The sequence below is a fragment of the Neovison vison genome, chromosome 11 (genome assembly GCF_020171115.1).
Source record: "Neovison vison isolate M4711 chromosome 11, ASM_NN_V1, whole genome shotgun sequence".
In the NCBI taxonomy this organism is placed as follows: domain Eukaryota; kingdom Metazoa; phylum Chordata; class Mammalia; order Carnivora; family Mustelidae; genus Neogale; species Neogale vison.
Genome location: NC_058101.1, coordinates 125,545,868 through 125,573,117, shown reverse-complemented (window position 1 = coordinate 125,573,117; position 27,250 = coordinate 125,545,868). Strand labels below are relative to the sequence as shown.

Below are 27,250 nucleotides of genomic sequence, written 5' to 3'. Positions count from 1 at the left end.
ATGTAATACCTTGGTCAAATGTACATTTTGATCAAAATTTTCCATAAGTTATGCCTGTGGTACCAAATTTTGCATTAGCATAGGAACATTTTGAAAGTAAGACTGTTTCTGTTCTGCTTTTACTCTGAATGACTTTGTGTTCGAAAACATTGAAATAGATATACAAAGACTTTTATAACATAGCTTTAGAAGCCATCAGCACTTTAATAATCGAATACCTTCAATTAATGCATAAAGACTTTTAGAAACTTCCTTGCTATGAACAAGTTAAACAGATCAATGATATAACAGAAGAATGCAATTTGTATTCTATTGGAAATGCATTTTATTCTAAGAGTCCAAAATGTAAATATATTTTCTCTTGTCCTCCTTTTTTCAATGCAAAAATTGACTACTCTTAAGAGAGAAAAAAAGATTACCTCATATAAATAAAAAAACCATGCAGTTAAAATAAAAAGTAAACTTTCAGTAAATTCTCCAAGGGCAACTTTAATGAAAAGGTTACTAATTATAACTTAAATAGGAATTTAAACTGTAGAATGGTATGTTCAAAAATTAAAAATAGCTGGGGCGCCTGGGTGGCTCAGTAGGTTAAAGCCTCTGCCTTCAGCTTGGGTCATGATCCCAGGGTCCTGGAATCAAGCCCCACATCGGGCTCTCTGCTCGGCAGGGAGCCTGCTTTCTCCTCTCTCTCTCTGCCTGCCTCTCTGCCTACTGGTGATCTCTGTCTGTCAGGTAAATAAATAAAATCTTTAAAAAAAAAAATAGCTGACACAGTAGAAAAACACCAAAATCTCAGTGGCAAAATAAACTAAAGTCTTAATTCTTGCTCCTGCAAAATCCATGACAGGCCAGGCAACCCTCTTCAATATAAATCCAATGTCACATAGAGTATGCAGTCTCCCGGATCCCAAGGTGTGGGAGATAGAGGTAAAGGCAGCTCACCAACTCATAAATGCCTTGGCTCAGAAGAGATTTGTATCATTGCGCTTTCATTTCATTTTCCAGAATTAGTTAAATAAACCTAACATAATTGAAAGGAGTACTGAGAAATGTAAGAAATTTGTAAGTATTTGGTAAGTACTAGTCATCTGATCTTTGACATGGTAATTTTCCCTGGTATATTCAAGTGTCTTCAGCTTTCTGTCTGGAGTAGTTTTTATTTTACATTAATTGCACCCACAGAAGCCTTTTATATAGTATAGCAAAATAGTTATGGTTTTTCACCCCAAATCTGTTTATTGGAAGTGACAGCTTGGCTAAGATACCATCAGCTTTCAGTCGTACGCATGATGGTGACTATAGGAACCTGGAATTGAAAGGTTTACCACAGTATCTGACAAAAAAAAATATTTGTCAAGAAGTTAGGGAGCACCTGGTTGACTCAGTCAGTAGAACCCTGGCTTTTCTAGAGTAAAAAAGTAGAAACTTTTTTTTTTAAAATAAAGTCCTTTTATTTGGTTTTTCTACGCTGTTACAGGAACCTGTGTCAGCACTCTGGGGCCCACGAGGCCTGCGGCCACACCCGCACAGGCTGTGAGCGTCTACGGAGAAGCCGAAAGGTCACAGGGTCACCTTTTTGTAGGTGATGTGAAGATGCTGACTCATGGGCTGGGTAGTGGTTGCCATGGAGACCGTCTGTGCAAGTTTGCCTTCAGAACTCAGCCTGAATTTTCGGGTAATCTGCTCCACGTGGAGCTGCTTGGCGAAGGAGATCCTGGCAATGCAGTGGGACGTGATGCACAGCTCCTGCCCGTTCACCTCGCCCTTTTCCACCTCCACGATGCTTGTGTTCTGGGCGCTGATGAAGGCCACCTTGTTCCTTGTCGGGCTTGAGGCGGATGAAGCCACACTCCCTGTGTATGGGTTTGCGCGTGTCCGGGTGGAAGGCGTTGAACGAGAAGTTCAGCACAGGCTGGCCCACATGGGAGATGTACACTTCCTCCAGGTACTGGAAAGGCTGCAGCGTCGAGAAGGTCCCGGCTCCCGGCGGGTCTGACAGCCAGGTACCCAGCATCCAGGACAGCGGCTCCACCACGGGGTTCATCGTGGGAGACTCGCGGCTGAAGGGCAGCAGGCTGCTCAGGTAGGGGAAGCTCACTCTCCGCAGCTCGGGTTCTACTCAGTCAGTAGAACCTTGACTCTTGATATCAGCGTTGTGAAATTAAGTCCTACACTGGGTGTTGAGATTACTTAAAAATAAAATTTTAAAAAACAAGATAATTAGGTAATTGTTAAGTGCTTTCCAAAACATTTGTTCTGGGGACAGACTTCTCTTCTTTCTAAAAAAAATGTAATTTTTTTCTGGGATATCAATTCTATGCATTCCACCTCTAATAATGGCCAGGTTAGCTCTTGCTAGACTGATCCTCCTCAGACAACAACTAAACATGCTGGAATACTTATAAAAACAACTATGGAAGTTCTTTGGAAAGCAAAGAACAGGAGCAAAAAGGAGAGGGGAAGGAAGGAGAAGGCCGCAGCAAATTTTAGAAGGGAATTACAACTAGGAGGAAAGAAGCAGCATTGGGTGCATTTTCCATTTTTGTTTTAGGGCTTCTACTCTGAAGGGCCCTCACAAACTGTGCCAGGAAGCACAGTTAAAAATGTAATAGAAAATCCAAGGGTACTTGGATGATTCTAGTTGGTTAAGTGTCCACCTTCGGCTCAGGTCATGATCTCGGAGTCCTGGGATTGAGCTCTGCATTGGGCTTCCTGCTGAGTGAGGAGCCTTCCTCTCACTCTGCTCCCTACCTCTCTTGTACTCTCTCTCTCTAGCTCTTTCTGTCTCTCAAATAAATAAATAATTTTAAAAAAAATAAAGGAAGAAAATCCACTATATTTCTTGGCTGAAGAGCCAGAAGACAAGATTTGGGCAACCACAATCACTAGATAATGAGAGGCAAATCCCCAAAAAAAGACAGGCAGAGTGGGGTGGCTGGATGGCTAAGTCAATTTTGCATTCCACTCTAGATTTCAGCTCAGGTCATGATCTCAGGGTCATGAGATCTAGCCCCTGTCTGGTTCCATGCTGTGTGTGGAGTCTGCTTAATAGTCTCTCTCCCTCTCCCTTTGCCTCTCCCCCACCACTCATGTGCTCTTCCTTTCTCTCTTAAAAAAAAAAAAAGTATTAAGAAATCTACTATATTTCTTGGTTGAAGAACCAGAAGACAAGACTTGGGGTAGCCAGAATCACTGGAAAATGAGGGCAAATCCCCCGAAAGAAGACAGGCAGAGAGAGGGAGCCTCAAAGTCTATATTGAAACTCTGCCTAAGTCCCTAGCTGACACCTACACCATGTATGTGTCAGTGTCCAATCACTATGGTCAAGGCTAGAAGAAGTGCACAAAGATGTATTGCTGCTGCCTAGGAGTGAGTTTGTTATTTGAAACAGACCAAGTGAATTGCTTAAACAAACAACAAAAAACTACACTGATTTGGAGAGATATAACAGAATCCAAAATCTTCACATATAACATTTATAAAAGAAGTAGGAAAACACAATGCATCCTCAAGGGGAAAAAAAAAAAAATCAACAGACACTGATCCCAGGCCATCCAAATGTTACTATGAGGAGACAGGGCATTAAAGGCAGATATTAAAACTGTGCCCAAGGATGTAAAATAAATTATGTCTCCAAAGAACTAAAGATTAGAAATCCAAACAGAAAAATAGGAAACCTAAAGAAACTAATAAAATTGATAGAACTGAAAAATATAATGCCAAAAATAAAATTATTCAAGTAATGAATCTAATAGCAGAATGGAGATGACAGAGGAAAGACTATGTAAACCTAAAAATCTATCAATAGAAATTATGCAATCTGTTAGAGAAAAACATTTTAAAAATAAGGAGATGCTCAGTAATTGGTAGGACAATATCAGCTTGTGTAACATAGGTACAATTGGTGTCTCCATAGGGGAGTGGTGAAAGAACAAAGCAAAAGATACCATTATAGAAATAATAGCTCAAAATTCCCCAAATTTGGGGAATGATAAGAATCTTCATATTTTAAAATTTCAGTAAATGTCAATACAAAGAATAACATTCCTAGTTACATGACAAACTTTTGAAAAGCAATGATAAAGAGAACATCTTGTAATCTATAAGAGAAAAATCACATGTTAATATGGAGGAACAATTATTATTCAAATGGCTGAAGAATTCTCATGAAAACAATAGAGAACAAAGAGAACAGATGAACATCTTTAAAGTGATGAAAGTGAAGTTATCAACCCAGAGCTCTATACCTTCATGAAAATAGCCTTTAAAAATGAAGAAGGAAAAAAGTTTCTGTTAAAAGAAAACATTTTTTTTCTTCAGCACATAGTTAGTCTATGAAATAAAATAGATATATTGAAAAACGGATGGGAAAAATTATACCATACAAACAATTAGATTAAGGAGGTCAGAGTGAGTTTATTAAAGTCAGATAAAGTGAAAAATATCAAGACAAAGATAATTATCATAGATAAAGAGAAATAATTCATAATGGTAAGAGTTCTTTAATAAGAAGGACATAATTTCAAATGGATTTATACCTAACAACAGAAATGAAAAGTTCATGAAGTTAAAATTGATGGAAATTAAAGAGAAAAATAAATAAAACTATATTAATGATTATAGATTTTAGTAGCCTTCTCAAAAATTGGTGAAGGAACTATGCCAAAAAGAAATCAGTAAAGGCAGAGAATATCTGAACAGTGTCGATGTTGTTGATAAATTGATATTTATTGAACTCTCTACCAAGTAACAACGGAATGCTTATTCTTTACAAGTGCTTATGGTATTACATTAAGACAGACCACATGTTGGATGGAACTAGAGGATATTATGCTTAGCGAAATAAGTCAATCTGAGAAAGATAACTATCATATGGTCTCCCTGATATGAGGAAGTGGAGACACAACATGGGGGGTTTGGGGGGTAGGAAAAGAATAAATGAAACAAGATGGGCTCAGGAGGGAGACAAACCATAAGAGACTCTGTGAAGTGTGTAAACCTGGCAACCCACAGACCTATACCCCTGGGGCTAATAATACATTATATGTTTATAAAAAAAATTTTAAAATTAAAAAAAAAAAGATAAACCACATGTTGGGCTAAAGAAAAGTCTCCATAGATTAAAAGAGGATGAAAATCCTGCACAATATGTTCATTGGTCATAGTGGAATAAAATTAGAATCAATAAAAATAAAATCTCTAGAAAACTTCAAATATTTATAAATTAAGCTTCTACATAATTCATGGGTAAAAAAATCATAAGAGATGTTTAAAATTTTTTAAGCAAAAGAAAATGAAAATACAATATATCAAAAAATTTTCCTCTTGATAAAGTAGTGCTCAGAGAGAAATCTGCAGCTTTAAATTATTAGGAAAAAGGACTAAGGTATATTAATGACCAATGTAAATGGAAGAAAATAATAAAATACAGAAATTAGTCAAATAGAAAACAAACAATAAACAAATTAACAGAATTGATTCTCTTAAAAGGTCAGTCAATTTAGTCAACTTTTAACTGGATGGATTAAGAAAAAAAGAAAGAAGAAACATGAATTACGAATATCAGAAAAGAAAGTAGAGTCATCACTCAAATCCTCTCTATATATTAAAAGGCATTTAAGAAAATATCATGAACAACTTTAAGCTACCAATTTTGATATTTAGATAAAATGTACAAATTCCTAGAAAAATGTAATTAACCAAAATCGACACAAAATAAATAAGTAAATCTGAATAACTTTACAACCACTAAAGATAATTATTCTTATCACAAATCTTCCCACAAAGAAAGCATCAGGCCCATTTAGTTCTATTGGTGATTTCTATCAAATGTTTATGAAGGAGGGGCACCTGGGTGGCTCAGTGGCCTCTGCCTTCGGCTCAGGTCATGATCCCAGGATCTTGGATCAAGCCCTGCATCCGGCTCTCTTCTCAGCAGGGAGCCTGCTTCCTCCTCTCTCTGCCTGCTTCTCTGCCTACTTGTGATCTCTGTCTGTCAAATAAGTAAATAAAATCTTTAAAAGAAAATGTTTAGGGGGCACCTGGGTGGCTCAGTGGGTTAAGCCCCTGCCTTCAGCTCTGGTCATGATCTCAGGGTCCTGGGATCAAGCCCCGCATTGGGCTCTCTGCTCAGCGGGGAGCCTGCTTCCCCCTCTCTCTCTCTCTGCCTCTCTGCCAACTTGTGATCTCTGTCTGTAAAATAAATAAATAAAATATTTAAAAAAAAAAAAAAAGAAAATGTTTAGGAAGGAAATCTCACCCTTCTAACTCCTTCAGAAAATAAAGGAGGTAAGAACTCTCATCTCATTTTATGAATCCTGCATAACCTTACCACCCAAACTTGGTAAAGAAAGTAATTATTGATATAATAACTCTCATGAAAATAGGTGCAAAAATCCTTAACAGAATATTAGGAAATTATATCCAGTATTTATAGAACATAAAAATTATTACTAATATCTGTGGCCTCTGCAGTTTCTTTATTTATTCAACAAGTATTTACTAAAAATGGGAATTGAAACAAGAAGCTTGCCATAGGGCACCTGGGTGGCTCAGTCAGTTGAGTGTCTGGGATTGGTTCAGGTCATGATCCCAGGAGGAGCCCCACATCAGGCTCCCTGCTCAGCAGTGAGCCTGCTTCTCCCTCTCCCTTTGCTTCTCTTTCTCTCCCTCTGCTGCTCTCTCTGTGTCAAATAAAATCTTAAAAGAAGAAGAAGCAGCAGCTTGCTATACAGAAGAACACCTGGAGTTCAAGTTCATTCAGTTACAGGTCTGAAATGTCATAAGCACCATTTGTTCCTTGACCTGACTCATCTGCATATAAAAAACAACAGCATTTTTTAACTGTATGTTGTGATCTGACAGAAACTTTCATTTTCTTCTTCTGTCCCAACCCACAAGCACTTTGGTTGTAACCAGGAATTCATTTTGAGAGTAGGCTTCCTTCTTTAGGAAGAGAATAAATAGTCTTGTGACATGTGCCACGAACAGGGATTTTTAGAGGTAAATTCAAAGTTTTGTTATGCTCAAGGACTTGAAAATTGAGCCTCTTCTGATAGAAATATTTTATGCCATCTGATGTGTTTTCAGGATAAACTAATTAAAGATACCCTCACCTGTACTTCATGTGCTAACTGGCAAATACCTTGCCATACGAAATGAATGGATAACTTTTGTCTTCTATTATATGTGTAAATTGAATTAAAAACTAGATGATAAATAGCTCCAAAATACTCCCTCTTTATTAGTATTTTCCTATATGAAATCCAGGCTAATGTAAACAAAAACAGATAATCATGATTATAATGGAAAGCAAAGTTGTATTTTTTTTTCCCAACTCAGAACTGCTGTTGATGAAGTATTCCAAAGGTGATGATAATTGTGCCCTACATTATGGACCAGTCCATCCAATGATGCTCTATAATTCTTTTAAATAAAAACCATACCTGAATGACATAATTTATGTTAAACTATTATATTTTCCTTTTTTTTTCAAAGATTTTATTTATTTGACAGACAGAGATCGCAAGTAGGCAGAGAGGCAGGGAGAGAGAGAGAAGGAAGCAGGCTCCCTGTGGAGCAGAGAGCCCGATGCGCGACTCGATCCCAGGACCCTGGGATCATGACCTGAGCTGAAGGCCGAGGCTTTAACCCACTGAGCCACCCAGGCGCCCTAAACTATTATATTTTCAAATTTGCTTCTTCCTGCTTTTTATTTTGCCTTGTTCTATTCAAGATAGTAAAGATACTTTGTATCTTTATACAGTAAAGATAGTAAAGATAGTAAAGACACTTTGTAAGTTTATACAGTAAAGATAGTAAAGTAAAGATGATAGTAAAGATACTTTGTCCCCAGAAAGGCAGCTTTCATCAAAGTGGGAAGTGACCTGAAAGGAAAAATCCCCACTCTGCTTCCCAGATATTTGAAAACTGTCCATTACTCACGGACCTTCGGATTAATAAAATTTGATCCAAAGAATTTCTGACTTGAGACAGGGACTGTATCTAAATTAAGCTATGATCCAGTAACTCAAAAGAGATGTAACTGATCCAGTGAAAGGAGTTTGGGAGTCTGAGAGCTGAACTTTCCAGAAGCTGTACAAGTCTTCAACGTATTTCTTCACCGTTGTATTCTGGCATCCTTCTCAGTATAGCAGGTATGATAGTTAGCATAAGACATAAAAATGTCTCTTGTTTATTTTGCCTCAATGCCTAGTTAAACCAGAAGAATTATATTTCCTTTGGCCTACCTCTAGGATTCAACCCCAAGACTTCTGCCCTTAGAGATCTTCATTTTTATCTCCCCCGCCTTCACCCATTTACCAACAAGTCCCATCTCTGGCCATATACATATTCTCTTCCTTGTCCACTGAAAATTTTTCTACTTGTTCCTTTCTTTGATTCCTAAATATTGGAGCTAGATTCCTGGGCAATTAATAATCATAAGGCTGTACCCATGATGATGATATCCTACCTGAGGGATGTCAGCTTTATACCGTGTTATTCAGCCCTGTGTAACAACACTTCAGATAGCACTATTCAGCACATGTGAACTTAGCTTTATTAGATGGGAGGAGGGGAAAAAAAAGCAACTCTCCCTGTAAAGAAATAGTGGCATCTGAAGACTTGTTTAACAGGGCTGTCTATTGCAAAGCATTATCAATGGCTAGGCATTCCTATTCATAAAGATAAGATTTGCAGTGCTCTTTTTGAAATCACTTCTCTCTGTGTTGAGTGTGGTCATTAGTCACACTTGAGATTAGTCTTTATCTAGCTGTGACAATAGACCTTCTATCTGACCCAACCTCAGTTTCATTAAACTACCGATTTCAGTCAACATATTTAAGATTGAATTTTTCAGTTGAAAAAGAAATACAAAGTGGTAGAAAGTGAAGACCATGTTTAAACAAAATGACGATAGTACAAACAAAGCACAATCAATTCTGGTATGAGCTCTGGGAATAACCTTTTAGAGAGTCACAGATGATGTCCACTTTAAATGCAGTTTGAAATTGAGGAAGAATTTTCTATAGATAATTCTATAGAATTATCAGAACTAAAAATCTGTACAATTTAAACACTCTCCACACCTGGAGAGTAAGCAGAAAAACACGTTGCATTTCAAATATAAATTTACCGAATGTTTACTTTGTGAGCATCAACAAATTTGAATTAAGTCATTGGGTGCACACCATGGCATTAAGCATTTGACAAGGATAATTCATCAACAAAACTTCCCTTCTCCCGGGGGAACTTAGATTCATTCCACTATGAACAATGCTGAATTGATGTGCATGCTTAAAAATCTTTAGTCTTTATTTTTTTATTTGGAAAAGGCAACAAAACCCATAATACTCCTTCCATTTATTCTGGCATTTACATCTGGATGGATGGAAAACAATATGACCTCCACCATATTTTACTACTTTGAAACTGTTTAGTCTAACACAGACATTTTATCATGGCACGCCTCTGCTTCTTCCTCTCCAAGTAAGCCCACTGGCATGTTCCCAAGCCCCTTGGTGTCAGGAGCAGTTTCTCATAATCTGTCCTTGCCTCATCTCTCTAACCAAGAATTGCACTTGACCTTCTTACCCCTACAATGCAACCAGAGAAAATGTATTATACCCCTGTGTTCCTTGCAGTTTCCTGCCACTTGGGATCTACCCATGTTGCTTCTTGTGCCAAGACTGCTTCTCCTCTCACTATGTCTTCCCAACCAGTACAGCCTCATAATGCAAAACTGAACACAGCTGAAGCACTGTGCTTCCTTTCGGGTGAGATGTCCTCCTTTGGGTTGGTCTGTGTATTCAATATATATGCTCATTATTATGCTAGTAATACTTATTTTTTTTATTTATATTTGCACTTGTTTAAAATCCTGTTTCCCTTGTTAGAATGTTAGCACATAGTATTCCAGATATATATTAGCTGTTAATAAATTTTTCATGAATTCAACAGCCATCTTAGAGCTGGGGAAGTTAGAGATGAATCATTAATTTTGTCAACAAAAAGGCATTTTAAAAGCTTAACATGTGTTTTTAAAAGTATTTATTGAATATCTTGTATGCATGCACAAAGAGCTTAGAATTTTAATTAGGGAAGTGACATAATCAGTTTTATATTTTTCAAGGGCAATCACATTTCCCATCCTGATTATCTCCCAGACACTATACCAGTTGCTAGGGTTAAAAAGGTGACTGAGATGTGATGTGCTCTATTAAAGCATGGTGATGATAGTACAATAGGGGTTCTAGACCTCTAAGCAGTTAATTAAAATATAATATGATATGGAATAAATCAGTCACAGGAATACAAGGTATAGCAAATATAGTCAGTGTTATTGTAATAGTGTTCTGTGGTGACAGAGTAGCTACACTTGTGATAATCATAACCTAACATAAAACTTGTTTAATCACAACATTTATATCTGAAACTAATGTAATGTTTTATGTCAATTATACCTTGATTAAAAAGAGAAATGTAATATGATAAATGCCTTAGACAAGGTGTGCATCAATGAGCTTATTCTCTGTAAAAACTACCCCAAAATTTAGTGTTTCAAATGATAACCTTTTATTAGCTCATGATTCTATAGATTGCCTGGGTGGTTCTAACTTATCTCCTCAGAAGTGTCCCATGTGTTAGAAAGATAGTTGACCATGACACAGTATTTCAACAATAGAACCTCACTCCAAGGTGTAGTGATTGGTGGGGACATGTAGAGTGACAAGGGTGAGTATGCCAAGTTTCACTCATTAAATAGGCTGGCTATGCTTCCTTACACAGAGGTAGCAGAGATCCAAGATTAGGACAAGGAAGGGCCCCATTACTCTTAAGAGTACTTGTTTAGATCAAGTTTGCTAATGTTACATCCACTAGTGGAAGTCACATGACAAGCCCCAAAGCAGTGTGAGAGGACACTATCAAGAGGCACTGGGAGTACAATAGAAATTTAACCTGCCATTTTGTAAGCAGTCTCTTTTCCATGACTCTTAGCTCTCGGCTCTTGGTTCCTCCCTCTGAGATATTCTCCTTTTCTGGAAAAAGTAAATGTCCCAGGTTGACAGTTGAGTAGTTTTCTAAGACTGCTTCCAATAGAAATTTGAAAGTCCAGAGGACTCTTTTTTATTTGAAGTGACTCAGTTTCTGTCTAAGAAATCTTAAATGGATACAACTTCCTTCAAAAATGTGTGTGCTGGATTACATGTGTGGCGCAGTGGGTTAAGTCTCTGCCTTCAGCTCAGGTCATGATCTCAGGGTCCTGGGATCAAGCCCCACATCGGGCTCTCTTCTCAGCAGGGAGCCTGCTTCCCCTCTCTCTCTGCCTGCCTCTCTGCCTCCTTGTGATCCCTCTGTTGAATAAATAAATAAAATCTTTAAAAAAAAATGTGTGTGCTTTTAATACATCTTTTAACAGAAGTCATTTCCACAGTTATTTTCAATACAGGCCTTTCTTTACTTTGGGCCACTTATAAGGCAATGTTATTTAGAACCTTTGAAGTGCTTTGGTCTAACTGAGAAAGTCCACTAGATATCACCATAAGTGTTTTTTAGAGTCCTAACAAGGATTTTACAGTCATATCCTTGATTTGATCTTGATACAGAAGCCACGTTTTACTGCAAGTGTTCTGAATTTTCAAAACACCCTTAGGTTTTAATTTACACTGGGACTCTTACTGGCTGGAGAGACTGCAAATGAGAAATAGTTAATCTAGTGCATCCTGGGTCCTCCATGTTTTACATAAATTCTTCCTGCAAGCTAATCAGTTCTTTCTTTAGCTCATCTTTCTTTTCCTATGAATTATCATAGACAACTAAAAGAAGCCAATAGAAATGTTAAAGTCCTCCTGAAAATTATCTTGCCAATGTCCGCATTTTTTATCTTCCAGATTACACCAGGAAATAGTTTTGTGAGTTGTTTCATAAGATCATCTCATACATGTCACAATCTTTCCATTCTCCACTAGCAGTTTGCTTGCCAATCTTCCAGACTTCACAAAATGTCTTATGGCTTCTGGCACAGAATGGTCTCCAAAGACACTGTCACATGTTTATTGTTGTTGTTGTTGTTATGGAAACATCCCAAGTCTAGATATCATTTTCTTTATCAGTTAACATTTGCTGGAAGAAAAAAAAAAATCACTCCAAACATAGTCTCTTGAAACAGCAACCATTTCTTTAGTTCACTATTTTATAGTTTGTAGGTCATTCTAGTGGTTCTTTGATCTGGTCTGGCAATCTGTGACACCCTGAAAATAAGCTGATCTCTACTGAGTTCTCTAAGCATTACGTTCAGCTGGCATGGTGGCTGGGGGGTGTATTACCAAAGATGGCCTTTCACACTGGCATTTAACTGGAGCATAGTTTTCCACACAGAAGAGAGCTTCAAGAACTCTGAGTTTCAGGAAGAGGGTGAGCTCCAGTGTGGGAGTACTTCCAACGTAATCTCTTTCAAGTTAGCTAATACACCTTTATTTAACAGGTCACATAGACAAGCTCAGAATCAGTGTGGAAAGACACTGGCAAAGAGTATTGACATAGGATAATAAATTATGGTAACTATTTTTATAAAAATCTATTATAAACCATAAGAAGACTGTAAATGAAGAGAAAGGAGAAATTGACTAGCTATTAGAGTAAGACCAAATCCAAGCCACATAGGGTTTCAGAGCACAAATTCTAAAATTTAAATTCCACAAAATAGAGAGCTAGCACAATAGTCTGGAGTCAGCATGGTTTTAAAAACTCTCAATTTAACTGGCCATGAACCATAACTCATATGTACAATGTGAGACGAAGACACACCTAGTCAGAGAGCAACTCCCTCTACAGCCTAACTTCAGTCTCACACATCCCAAGTCCTATCATTAATTCACCCTAGATAGAGCAGAGTTCATTCCCATTGGTCACCTTTCTGAGAGGTATTTTATTGGTCAGCTATTCTTAAAGTCCTAAACACCTCTGATTTCCTGGGTTTCTTCCACTCATGAAGTCTCTAAATGCACGATTTCTCCCTTCTCTTCTGTGGGATTCTTCTGAAGAGACTGACACCCTTATATTATCAAGTCTCTGGTTACCTTTCAAGATTTCGCCTTGATGTCAAAGGTGCTTTGGTCTGGTTTAAGGAGAATCCCTCCATGCTTCCATGAAAATTTCAGTCAGAACAATTATAAACCAACCTAGAATCTCACTACTATCTTTACCTGTATTCAGCCAACAAGAACCAGTTTTGAAGATGTTTACACAAGTATGTATTCACACATTACCCACTGTATGAGAGATAGAGAATTGGGCTCAATAACAAGTTTGGTGATAAGGTTTGGAAGGAATGGGTTTGGAGAACACTGGAAAGCAGTCTGGCTGAGAAGAGAAATTGACTTGTGAATGAAATGATTGTTAAACATTTAAACACAAGAGCCTAATATGCTCAAGTGGTGTATTTATTTTCAAAATCATAAGGGAAGCAGCAACTCTCCAGGATATCAATTTGATCAGGTCTTAATTTTCATTGAATAAATAATGAAAATAAATCAAAATGACAATTATTTTATTACAGCCAGCTCAAGAGAAAAGACCTTTTGTCTTGAAGAAGAGAAAAGACCTCTGGTGGCAAGAGCCAAAAGGAATGTGGAAGAAACTACTAAAAAAGAGTAAAACAATAAAGAAAATAAAGAAAAAGAAGATACATTCACTATCATTCAGCATTTTTTTTTATAGATCTTGGCATATAGTAAGGGATAGTAATGACTTCCTTTTTTTAAAGGCTCATTTATTTATTTTGAGAGAGAGAGAATGAACATTAGTGGGAGGGGCAGAGGCAAAGAATCTTTCAAGCAGACTCCCCGCTAAGCCAGGGCTCCATCCCAAAACCTCGGAGATGATGACCTAAGCCAAAACCAAGAGTTGGACACTCAACTGACTGAACCACCCAGGTGTCCCCACAGTAATGACTTCTTAATTAAATATTCAATATAGGATTTAGGGATCATTTAGCTCCCATGGCATATGTTGTTGTCCACTACACTGGATTCTGTAGTCCTCCACCCTATTTGTCTCCCAGTTTACATGGCAAAAATTAAATCAAGAAACCAGGACTATGCCATGGCTACCCTCTGCTCCATCCAGAGAAATAAAGTCTACTCCAACTATTGCAGTTTTGTGGACAGTGTGAGCCAGGAGAATCTGTACTCCAGATTGGTACAGCTTTCCTTGGGAAGTGTTTATGAAGTCAACTTAACAATATAGCCTGAGCATATCAAACCTGGCACTATAGACATCAATCTAATATATCTAGTGTGACGACTTAATATACATAGTGATTTCAATGTCAATGCCACCTTATGTCTCTGTTGAAAATTAGATTGCTTCTCCTGGGTAAACTAAAGAGTTCAGGTCTTAGAAAAAAATAAAGTAAAAACAACATTTAGTATCTTCTTTATGTGTATTTGGTGGGGAGAGCAGAAAGTGTTGCAGAATATTTGTTTTTTTATGTATTAAAAGATTATACTTGTGTTAATATTATTTGTCTTTTTTATTAACATATAATGTATTATTTGTTTCAGGGTTACAGGTCTGTGAATATCTGAATGTAATAATTATTTTTGGTTTGTGTCATCTACCATGCCTCTGACACTGTTTCAGATTCTGGACTTACAAATATAAATAATCTGTCTTCACATAGTTTATGTTTCAAGAGGGGGAGACATGTACCTAAGCCAATACTCATATCACAAGTAATAGTTTCTAGAATAAAGAATGAACTGAGTGGTGCAAGAAAATTGAGGAAGAAATGATCTACTCTACTTACATAGGGGAGTTAGGGGAAGTTTCATAGATGAGATGAAATTTCAGATGATTCTTAAAATTGTGAATGTGTTCTTTAGCTATGGTCAGCAGTGAAAAAATTACATGCAAAAATAAATGGTATTAGCAAAATATAAAATTTAAAAACTGAGGTGAAAGAGGAGATGCTGGACAGTATGGCTAAAATCAATTTAAATTTCAAGGATTAGTTAGCCTAAGTATTTTTTTAATTACTTTTAATACTTTTCTTTTTTAATTGTTTTAAATTTTAATTCCAGTATTGTTAATATACAGTGTGATATTAATTTCAGGTGTACAATATACAATTCAACAATTCTATACATCACCTGGTCCTCATCAAGATGAGTGTGCTCTTTAATCGCCTTCACTCATTTCACCTATCCCCACAGCCCCTTTCCTCTGGTAGCCATCAGTTTTTTTCTCTATAGTTAAGAGTCTCTTTCTTTATTAGTCTCTCTCTTTTTTCCCCCTTGCTCATTTGATTTGTTTTTTAAATTCCACATAAGAGTGAAATCATGTGATATTTGCCTTTCTCTGGTTGCCTTATGTTGCTTATCATTATATACTCTAGCTCCACCCATGTTATTGCAAAAGGAGAAATCTATTTCTTTTTTATGGCTAAATAATATTCCATTGCATACATATATACCACCTTCTCTTTATCCATTTATTTATTAATGGGATCTTTGTTTGCTTCCATAATTTGGCTATTATAAATAAAGCTGCAGTAAAAATAGGAGTGCATGTATATCCCTGAATTAGTATTTTTGTATTGTAGGGGGAAATGAAATACTAAGCACTGTGATTACTGGATTATAGGGTAGCTCTATTTTTAACTTTTTGAGGAAACTCCATACTGTTTTCCACAGTGGCTGCATCAGTTTTCATTCCCAACAACAGTGTACAAGGAAACAAAAGTTAACGTGATTAGTAAACTTCTTTGGATGATAATTTGTGTGGCTTTGTCTTGCTGTCTCCTTGCAAAGTTTAATTATTAACAAATCATTATTACTTGTAATCACAAGACTTTTTTGAAGACTTTTTTGATAACACAATATATGGTATTTTCTTCTAATTGCTAAGATTTTGTTTGTTTTAACTTAACAAATCTCTACTGGAAATGCATCTGAACCTTTCTTATCTGAGGTATAGCAGAGATAAGAAAAAAAGGGGAAAAATGCATCTGCACTAAAATTACTTCCAAAATTACTTGCATACTTTCTATGCAAGCATAGAAAATAAATAAAAATCTTGCTCTTTGGAATTTCCACTTTGCATATTAAAACATCCAGAGTTCCCAATCCTCATTGAAGATGGCACAGTACTTAATGTGCTGTAAAATGGATTAAAATGTAAATCTTAGCTGAAAAAGTCTAAGAATGGTGCTGCAGTCAACATAGATAATGATGAGCTGGGTTGTTTTGGTTGTTTTTTTTTGTTTGTTTTTTGTTTTTTTACAGTTTAAAATTGAAAGCATTAAAAGTACACTGTGAGGGACACCTGGGTGGCTTAGTTGGTTGGGCAGCTGCCTTTGGCTCAGGTCATGATCCCAGCATCCTGGGATCGAGTCCCACATCGGGCTCCTTGCTCAGCGGGGAGCCTGCTTCTCCCTCTGCCTCTGCCTGCCTCTCTGTCTGCCTGTGCTCGCTCTCTCTCCCTCTCTCTCTGACAAATAAATAAATAAAATCTTTAAAAAAAAAAAAAAGGACACTGTGAGCTCTTTGATTCAGAATCTCCAATATGAAGTATAATTCTTAAGAAATAATCATCAATGTTGAACTAAAGCATACAAATAAATGAATGAATAGTAAATGTTTCTGAGGTATCTTTTATAATAAATACCTTGAATGGAGAGGCTTCAGAAAGGACCAATATGACAGTAATAAAATCTAGGCAAGATGAGTGTGCTCTTTTTTTTTAAATTTTATTTATTTATTTGACAGACAGAGATCAAAAGTAGGCAGAGAAGCAGACAGATAGAGAGGAAGGGAAGCAGGCACCCTGCTGAGCAGAGAGCCCGATGTGGGACTCGATCCCAGGACCCTGAGATCATGACCCGAGCCAAAGGCAGCGGCTTAACCCACTGAGCCACCTAGGCACCCAATGAGTGTGCTCTTTAATCCCCTTCACTGATTTCACCTATCCCCTGTGCTTAGAGGTGAGAGGACAAGGATAAGTGCTGGTGTGTTTCTTTGCAGAAATATCTATAATTTTTAATCAACTTTTTCACTCAGAACACACATCTGATTACTTATTTTATTTTCTTTAAGATTTATTTTTCTATTGCTTAATTTATTTTTTATTATTTTTATTAACCTATGTAATGTATTATTTGCCCCAGGGGTACAGATCTGTGAATCATCAGGCTTACACATTTCACAGCACTTACCATATCACATACCCTCCCCAAAGTCCATAATCCAGCCACCATCTCCATAGCCCCCCTCCCCCAGCAACCCTTAGTTTGTTTGTGAGATTAGGAGTCTCACAAAATTATTGGGAGGGTTTGTCTCGCTCCCAATCCCATCTGGTTTCATTTTTTCCTTCCCTACCACCAAAACCTCCACACTGCCTCTCAAATTCCTCAGATCAAGGAGATCATATGATAATTGTATTTCTCTGATTGACTCATTTTGCTCAGCATAATACGTTCTAGTTCTATCCACGTTGTTGCAAATGGCAAGATTTCATTTCTTTTGGTGGCTGCAAAGTATTCCATTGTATATATACACCACTTCTTCTTTATCCATTTACCCACTGGTGGACATCTGGGTTCATTCCATAGTTTGGCTTTGTGGACATTGCTGCTTTAAACATTTGGGTGCACATGACCCATCAGATCACTACATTTGTATCTTTAGGGTATATACCCAGTAGCGCAATTGCTGGGTTGTAGGGTAGCTCTATTTTCAACTTTCTGAGGCACTTCCATGCTGTCTTCCAGAGTGGTTGCACAAGTTTGCATTCCCACCAAAGGTGTAGGAGAGTTCCCCTTTCTCTGCATCCTCACTAACATCTGTCATTTCCTGACTGGTTAATTTCAGCCATTTCTGACTAGTGTGTATATCTCATTGTGGTTTTGATTTGTATTTCCCTGATGCTGAGTGACATGGAGCACTTTTTCATGTGTCTGTTGGCCATCTGGATGTCTTCTTTGCAGAAATGTTTGTTCATGCCCTCTGGCCATTTCTTGATTGGATTATTTGTTCTTTGGGTGTTGAGTTTGCTTAGTTCCTTATAGATTTTGGATACTAGCTCTTTATCTGTTATGTCATTTGTGAATATGTTCTCCCATTCTGTCAGTTGTCTTTTGGTTTTGTTGATTGTTTCTTTACTGTGTAAAAGGTATTGATCTTGATGAAGTCCCAATAGTTCATTTTTGCCCTTGCTTCCCTTACATTTGGCAATGTTCCTAGGAAGATGTTGCTGTGGCTGAGGTGGAAGAGGTTGCTGCCTGTGTTCTCCTCAAGGATTTTAAGGGATTCCTGTCTCACATTGAGGTCTTTCATCCATTTTGAGTCTATTTTTGTGTGTGGTGTAAGGAAATGGTCCAGTTTAATTCTTCTGCACGTGGCAGAAGAATTTTCTTCTTCAGTTCAATTTTCTTCTTCAGTTCAATTTTCCCAACACCATTGGTTGAAGAGACATTTTTCCATTGGATATTCCTTCCTGCTTTGGCAAAGATTAGTTGACTGTATAGTTCAGGGACTATTTTTGGTTCTCTATTCTGTTCCATTGATCTATGTGTCTTTGTGTGTGTGTGTGTGCCAGTACCATACTGTCTTGAGGATGAGAGTTTTGTAATAGAGCTTGAAGTCTGAACTTGTGATGCCACCAACTTTGGCTTTCTTTTTCAACATTCCTCTGATTATTTGGGGTCTTTTCTGGTTCCATATAAATTTTAGGATTATTTGTTCCATTTCTTTGAAAAAAATTGATGGGATTTTGATAAGGATTGCACTAAACATGAAGATTTCTTTAGGTAGCATAGACATTTTCACAATATTTGTTTTTTCAATCCATGAGCATGGAACATTTCTCCATTTCTTTGTTCCCTGAATGCTTTCCATACAGCTTTGGAGGATGCGATTGAAGATGGCAGCCTCCCAGTCTCCTGCCTGGAGGAGCAGAGAGCTCAGGGCCCCACTCCTCAGTGCACCCTCAGAGAAAAGCAGTCGATGACTTTGGTCTCCCTGGTCTCTGGGTGTGGTCTGTGCTCTCCTGGCCTGTGAACTAGCATTTCTGTGTCTTGTGCATGGCCCTATTTGGAGTCTCCAAATCCAGCAGATTCCTGCCACACATTCCTGTGCCACTCCTGGAGGAGGAAGGAGGAGGTCGGTCTCAAGATCTGTCACTTGTGGGGTTCCTGCTCAAAGAGCAGTGGTGTGACTATGCCTTGGATCATGGTTTAAGGTAACCCTGATCTGAAAGCCCACTCCTTGGCTCTGTCTCTATAGTCGGCTTCCCTGCTCCAATACCTAGGAGCTCTGCCACAGTCAGACACCCACTATCTTTCTGTGACCCTGTGGGGCCCGAGACCACTCTGTCCCAACAAGGGCTCCATCCCTGCTTAGCCTCTGGTGTGATGTCACTCAGTGGAGCAGACTTCGAAAAGTTTCTATTTTGTGATCCATTGCTTCACCACTTGCCAGGAACCAGCCCCTCCCCCTGTCATCTATCTTCCTGTGGTTTCGGATTCATTTCTCCACACATCCTATCTTCCAGAAAGTGGTCTATTTTCTGTTCCTAGAATTGCTGCTCTTCTTCTCTTCTATCTCCCATTGAGTTTGTAGGTGTTTGGAATGGTTTGATGACAATCTAGCTGAACTTCTGGGAGCTAATGTCATTTCAGTCTGCTATTCCTTGGCCTCAGCTCTCTCTCTATTGCTTTAAAAACAAAAATTGTTAGGGACTCCTGGGTGGCTCAGTTGGTGAAGCATGTGCCTTCAGCTCAGATCACGATGCCAGGATCCTGGGATAGAGTCCCCACATGTTGGACTCCTTGCTTAGCTGGGAGTCTGCTTCTCCTTCTCCCTGTGCCGATCTCCCTGCTTGTGCTCCCTCTTACTCTCTCTTTCTCTGTCAAATAAGAAAATTCAATCTGTTTAAAAAATTGTTCAAAATAATGATTATTTCTAGAAGCTCACATAAGTTAAATTGTTTTTAAATTTAAAGGTACCAAATGAGAGAAAAATAAAAATTTATTTGATGCACAAATATAAGTTTTATAGGTGTTGTCTGTACTTGGCACAATAAATATCATTAAATTAAATTAAATTAAATAATAAAAATCATTAAATTATTTGTTGAATTAATGACATAAAGTCATTCAACAAATTCAACAAACAAATTCAACAAATGACATAAAGTCATTAATTCAACAAATATCTGTTTTGTATGTGAGAATACAAAAATGAATAATATGGTCTCACATCTACTATTGTAAAAGGTTACATGGGAAAATCAAAGTTCTGAATAGACCAAGGGAAATAGGAAAGGACAAAAAAGGAGAATGGCAAGAGATAGCAGGAAATTTTTACAAAGGGCAATGCGGCTTTGTGGCATGAGCAGTCAGTCTTTGGAGGTTTTGTGAACCACTACTTCCCCATCTGTAAATAGAAGAGCTATTGAAAAGAATTAAATATGATATAGAGCTAAAATAACTATAATAGTGCCTATTATGGAAAAAGTAGACAAGAAGTAGTTCTTTACATTTGTGGGTAGATTAGGTAGATCTTACTGACTCAATGATATGGGAAGGATACAGAGTGGGAGGAAAGGCCAGGGAGAAACCCAGGAGGACACCATGTTTCTGAGTGGATGAGCAGATTCACGGCATTGTGGGATGCCAACAACGAAGATAAGAATTTAGTCAGGAGCAAGGTTTGGGATAGAGGATATGATAGGTGACTAGATAACATGGGTGAAAATGTCTGGAAGGAGGGATAGAAGTATACAAGTTGTTTGAAATAAATGTGAACCTTAGATACCTATGGAGATATCTGAGAAGCTGAATATCTGAAACTAAAAGCATGGAATGTTTATTATATGAAGACCTAGTATGGTCACCAGAGCTTTGAATTTGGTTTTATTATAATAATCATCATCAGGATTAACAATATTTACTTTATATTTCTTTAGTAAACAGACTTAGAAATTCAGCTTTATGATGATACAATAACAAATAAGTATAACTTTAGATTAAATGCATAGTAATTGCCATGTAAACACTCTTCAATTTTCTTGACTGTCTAGGCAAGTATAATGGTTAATCTAAAGTTTTATTTTCCCTAAGCACCAGTACAAATCACATTTTTATCATGATATATCTTGTAAGTTTTTCTCAATGACTGTTAGTTGAAACTGATGATGTTTGGTTCAAGTAGAGTTTGATCATGAATGAGTGGAACATCTTTGGGACTTTAGAAAAGGTTTTATAACATATGCACCTGTGTGTATATAAATAAATAAATAAAACTGCATTAGGCAACTAAGTGAGCTATCCACTTATAATATCTAATTTAGTCATCCAACAACACTATACTGTAGAATTTTAGAGATGAAAGTGACTGAAGCTTGGAGATATTAGGAAATTTCTCAAGTATTAATATTATTAACAACAATAATTTCATATATCAACATCTCATGTAACAGTTAAATTAAGAAAAAAATGTATTTAACCTTTAATTGAAATCAATCTATGGAGTATTTGGGTCTCACCCACTGATCCTGGATGGTACAGAGGTCTAGCACCCAATTCTCTTTGTTCTAGAAGGATTCCTGAGGTTATACACTGAATCCATGAACCAATTTGTAAACCCAGCAGGTCTCATATGTAAGCTGTATAAAACCATTAAAGAATTAGATAGTTCTTTCCAAATTCCCTTTCTCTCCTGCTGCTTACCAAATCATGAAATTCCTTATTCTTCATGAAAATGCCTTGTGCTGAGAGGAGTTTCTTATCTTTGGAAATCTTGACATAAGAATTGTGTTTCTTTACTAAAAATGTCAAAAGATTTTTATGGAACAAAAATCCATGGGAGGATCTAGTTAACATCAGGTTGCATAATATTTGCATTATTACCTCGTAGTATTACAAATAAGAGCAGAAAACTCTCAAATCAATCTATATCAAGGAAGAAGATGTATGAATAAAAAACAAAAAAATATGAATAATAAAGGAAAAATTAAAAGGAGAGTTGAAGAAGTGAGGGAAATCCAAAGGATAAAGGGAGAGAGAAGGGCATTTGGGGGCCATTAAAGATCAGGAAAAGAGGGGGGGAATGTGGAACGAGGAGAAGGAGAGGAGATAGAGGATGGATGGATAGATAGATATATAGATAGATGCATAGAAGGATGACCGATGCAGTTTTTTTGTACCTCAGGGGTATTGGTTTGTAAATCATCAGGCTTATACATGTCATAGCATTCACCATATCACATACCCTCCCCAATGTCAATAACCCAACAACTTTCTCCATACCCCCTTCTCCCCCGAAACCTTCAGTTTGTTTTGTGAGATCAAGAGTTTCTTACGGTTTGTCTCCCTCCTGATCCCTAGCTCCATTTTTTAAACCATGTTTATCACAGCAAATTTATTTTTCTCACCAGGCTTGTGATAACTAATCCACTGATACTCATCTCACAGATATAGCTCTAATATATCCAGTAAGTAAAAACAGAGGGAGATCTGCCTACTACTGGAAAACAGAACGATTTACTAAGGAGAAGAAAATTTTCTTTATAGCTTTTCTCTGAGGTCTATCACTTTTATTTGTTTGTAATGAGTTCACATGCTATGATGTGCAGAGCTGGGTTTATGGTCATACAGATGAGTTTCGATTCCAGATCTGCCACACAGTGTGTGACTTTGAGTAAGTGAATTATTTCTCAGAGTTTCAGTTTCTGAAAGAAAGATATAGCAAGCCATATTCCAACAGTGATGAGTACATGAGATTAAAAAATGAATGAAATGAATGAGTAAAGGAACAGAGCTTTCAACTCAAAGGCGCTCAATAAATGTTATGTTCTTCCATTGTAAGAGTAACCTTATTCTCATCTTAAGACTACAATTAAGATATTTCTTATTCATAACTATGAATTATGTAGAACATGTAAACAAATGACTAATATCCCAAATTTCATGTTTTTCACCTATTTCATTTTCAACTCAAACCACTCTTTCCAGGAATCTCTCAAACTCGGAGCTTCATTGTTTCCTTTTGATAATTAAATTTCTCTTGTAAAACAGTGCCTTGCTTTTGTTGACATTTTTAAAGAAATTTTTCTTTATTTATTTGAGAGAGAGAGTGAGCGTGCATAAGGAGGGGGGGTGGCAGGCAGAGGGAGAAAGAAACACACTCCCCACTGAGCAGGGAACCCAATATGGGGCTCGATTCCAGGACCCTGAGATCATGACCTGAGCCAAAGGCCAATGCTTAATCCACTAAGCCACCCAGATACCCTGCTTTTGTTGACTTTTGTAATTGTCTTCAAGTCATTTAAAGTTTCTTTGTTTTGCTTTTTGAACCAGATTCCTTATTTAAAGATGGAAATGTAAGGACTACCAAAGTGTTATCTGTCTGGACACACAGCAGATAGACAAAAACAAAATGTCTGCTACTTATCCCTGGTGACATGGTCAGCTTTTCCATCACTTCTCGCCTTGCAGAGACCAGATGTGACAAAATTGGCTTCACTGGCACTGAATAAACAGTTTTGAATAAGGATACCAATGTTTCTATGCTATGACATAGACTGAGAAGACTTTAATATTTATTTAATCTACAACATAAGGTCATTATAATTTGAGAAAAATTGAAAACATTGGCTGTACCAAAGCAAAAAAGAAGAGAAGAAAACTCCCAAATTAGACCTACTGGTATACTCAAATGGATCAAGCCAAGAGTCCATGATAACAATGATCAATTATTTTATATTTAGTATGTGCTCACAATGATACTGAGTGCCTTCAAACATTCCATCACTGATTGCTCCTCATCACAGTGGTATTTCCAATTCCAAAGCCTAAATTGTTTTTCCCATTATGCTTTGCTCTCTTTCAAAGTTCACATACATTTATTTACTTAGAGGAACATGGAATGTTTACAGGCACCTGATTATATAGACAGTACCCTAAAGTTAGTGGAGGATCAATAAACTTTCAGATCCATCTCTAAAAATAAATGCCTCCAAACTAAAGCTAACAGAAGCTCAAGGTAAAAACTGAATCATTGTTTCTTATACCCTGAACATCTAATGGCTATGATTGTTCTACTTCTACTCAACCATTCTCAAATCCTGGAGGACTGGTGACCTTGACTTACCTGAGTTCAGTTTAATAGAAGAATTGTACAAATTTCCCACATGCAAACATAGTCACTCTGACATTCTAAATGGAACTGCCATCTATCAATTTGTTGGGTTCATCAGGGAGCCCTGTGTAAGGCTTTATAGTGTATATAGTATCACATTGAGGAAAGTAAGGCAGAGCAGACAGATTTATCTGATGTATCATTCATCTGTTATACCTAAACATCCCAGCAGAAACAGCATGGTTCATCCAAAGTTCTTGTCAGGTTGAACTAATTTCAGCGTGGAGGCTGTGATACCTATGATCACTCAGACCACAAACCTAGTGTAAGACAATTGCACTTCAGTGTCATTAAGGCACAGCTGGCTTAAGACTCAAGGATGGATATTTCATAGCTTAATATTCATTCTGTTAGCTTTAGTTTGGAGGCATACTAAAGGTGTGATGTGGAGGGCTGCTTCTTCTCATGACCCATCTTATAATTTTGGTGGCAGCCAAGAGAATGTGGTTTCAAGACAAGGAACAGATTAATAAACATCTTACCCCTTACTTTCAAATACCATGGCCAAAAGCGCCACTAAAAAATAAAGTTGAGAACACTAGGCCATGACAATTCAGTGTCCTCTGACATTAAAGGTCCACTTCCTTGAACTGGCAGGTTTGGTGCCTGTTTCCTGTTTTCTCACTGCTCCAACAGTGATACCTCAGTTCAGGAAATTAAGCTTTCCTTGTGAAGAGCACAGTTCTTCAGGCAAGTTGGTCCCAGAGGACTCCAATTCCTTAAGGAGTCGTTTTTTAATGGAACACAAGTTACACATCAGTCTCAAGCTTGTAACTTCACAAAGAGTTCAGCGGTTTCCCATTGTACTTTCTGATTGAAAAATATGGCCTCTGGGTAGTTCCCCAAAGGCTGAAATGCCCCCTGGGAGAATTTTCTGCAATTATCCTAACTCTGAGTAGTATTGCTTGCAACTTCAGTTTTCATGCTGTTTTTATCTTTGTTTCTCTGCTTCACAAGATCTAAACGCTTCATGAATTTAGTAACTTCACTAAAATCATAAAGTCAGGTTTACGAAGAGAGTTATGGAGGGAAGACCTTTCACAGAATATGCAACAATTTGCTAACCTAACTAGCTGCTATATGGGTTTGCAAGGCCTGCCATAACAGAGTAATACAGACTGGGTGGCTTATACAACAGAAACATATTTCCTCACAAGTTCTAAAGACCAAAATCGAAGATCAGGATGTTGGCAGGGTTGGTTTCTTTTAGGCCTTTTTCCATGGCTTATCGATGTCTGTCTTCTCCCTTTCTTCACCTGGTCCTTCTTCTGTGTCTGTCTGTGCACTAATCTCTCCCTTAAAAGGACACCAGTCATTAAATTAGACCACACCCCAGTACCCTCATTTAACCTTCATTACCTCTTTATAGACCCTGCTTGCAAATACATTCACAATCTGAGGTAGTAAGAGTTAAAATTTCAACATATGAATTTTGGGGAAGGAGGAGGAGGGAGACAAAGGTCAGCCCATAACAGTTGCATTTCATTGTTTCTCTCCCCCCCTCCGCCCCCATATGAGCCTGGATTATATTCTTCTGCTTTCTGAAAACTTCACTCCTGATGCAACTCCTGTCTCCCATAGAATACCAACTGGTGAGTATGATCCAGACCCTGTTCTCAGCTTGCTTCATCTACTGTCTTTTCATACGTATCTTTATTATACTCTCAATGTCTCCTCACACTCAACCTGAGCCAGAAGTGCTTTAAAAAAAGTCACTACAAGTCTCCCTCCTTTCTTGCCTTTCAATATCATGAACAACGGGAGGAAGTTGCAATAAACAAAAAAGGCAAGAAAACAAGCGATCCATTTGCCCTTGAGCAAGCTACAGTTAAGATTGTGATTGGAGGTATCATGTTTATGTTCATGCTTATTATGAAATATTTTGTAAATGAAACAGAAATAAAGTAGTGTGTTTTAGAAAATGAAATGAGCTTTTCCCTTACTCCGCTTTCATACTTTTTAAAACCACAAATCTATTTCCATGTAAAAATATGACTAAATCAAAATAAAAGTGTTAGCATTCATTTTCCCCAACTAGTGACTTAATTTCTAAAGAAACCATTCTATTTCAGTAATTAGTAAATTAAATGATTATGATTTAATTGAATTTTTAGGCTGCTTCCAACTCCTAAAGTTTAGACCACTTAAATATCTAAAATTTAGAATTTAGCATTTAGATAATCAGGGCAATATGAAAAGCATAGTCTTTATCAGCACTGCTTTTTTTCAGGTAAGCCAAAGGTATCCATGGGAACATATTATATGTTACAGTACAGAAAAAAACTTGTAGATCTGTCATAGCAATATTAATATTGGTAAATTTTCCTGCTGGTTAGTCATCTTAATGATGGCATACTTTATGATTAATATTGCTCCTTTTCACTGAAGAACCTCAAGGGTTTTCACAGTATCTCTAGCCAGGTTCTTTAGTAGGTATTTAAATGATTCATGTTTTCCCACTGACATTTGCATCACCCCTGGGTAAATTATTTGGAGTGAAATTAAGGAAAGTTTAAGCTGTAGGTAAGTAATAAGGCTCATGTGAGCATGTAATGTTCACCTCACCTCCTCTGTGTGAAACTTGTCATGCTATGGTTGAAATATTCTTAATTTTTATTAAAGTCAGTGTGTAGCAGAATGCAAGGGACATTAAATGGATCCTGCTTCTTGTTTGTCTAAAATGCCTCTAGGTTTTTGATAATTATGCTTTTGAGTTCTGGGACTCTGACAGCAAACATGCATTCAAGTAAACAAAAGAATTTCAATAGGTGAGACTGAACAAGCTTAAGGGAAGAGAATTTGCAAAATGAGAGAAAATGCTTAATGAAATATGGTGGACGAATTGGCCAATCTAGCGATGTCTCTGCAGGCAGGGAAACTTGGGAGCACCTGTGCCAAAGGGCTGGGATGTCTCCTGACCTTTCTGTTGGGTCCATGGTCAAAGGAGCGAGACTGATACAAAGCGAAGGTCAAGCAAAGCTTTATTTCGTGCCAAGCATTGAGAATCAAACTGACTGGCCAACTGACTGCCTCTTGCAAAGAGGCGA

At 37.4% G+C, this 27,250-nt stretch overlaps 1 pseudogene; it reads right to left on the bottom strand.

Annotated features, from left to right (window-relative positions):
• Positions 1–1,455: 1,455 nt before the first annotated feature.
• On the bottom strand, positions 1,456–13,144 carry LOC122890294 (annotated as a pseudogene).
• Between the last annotated feature and the right edge of the window lie 14,106 nt (positions 13,145–27,250).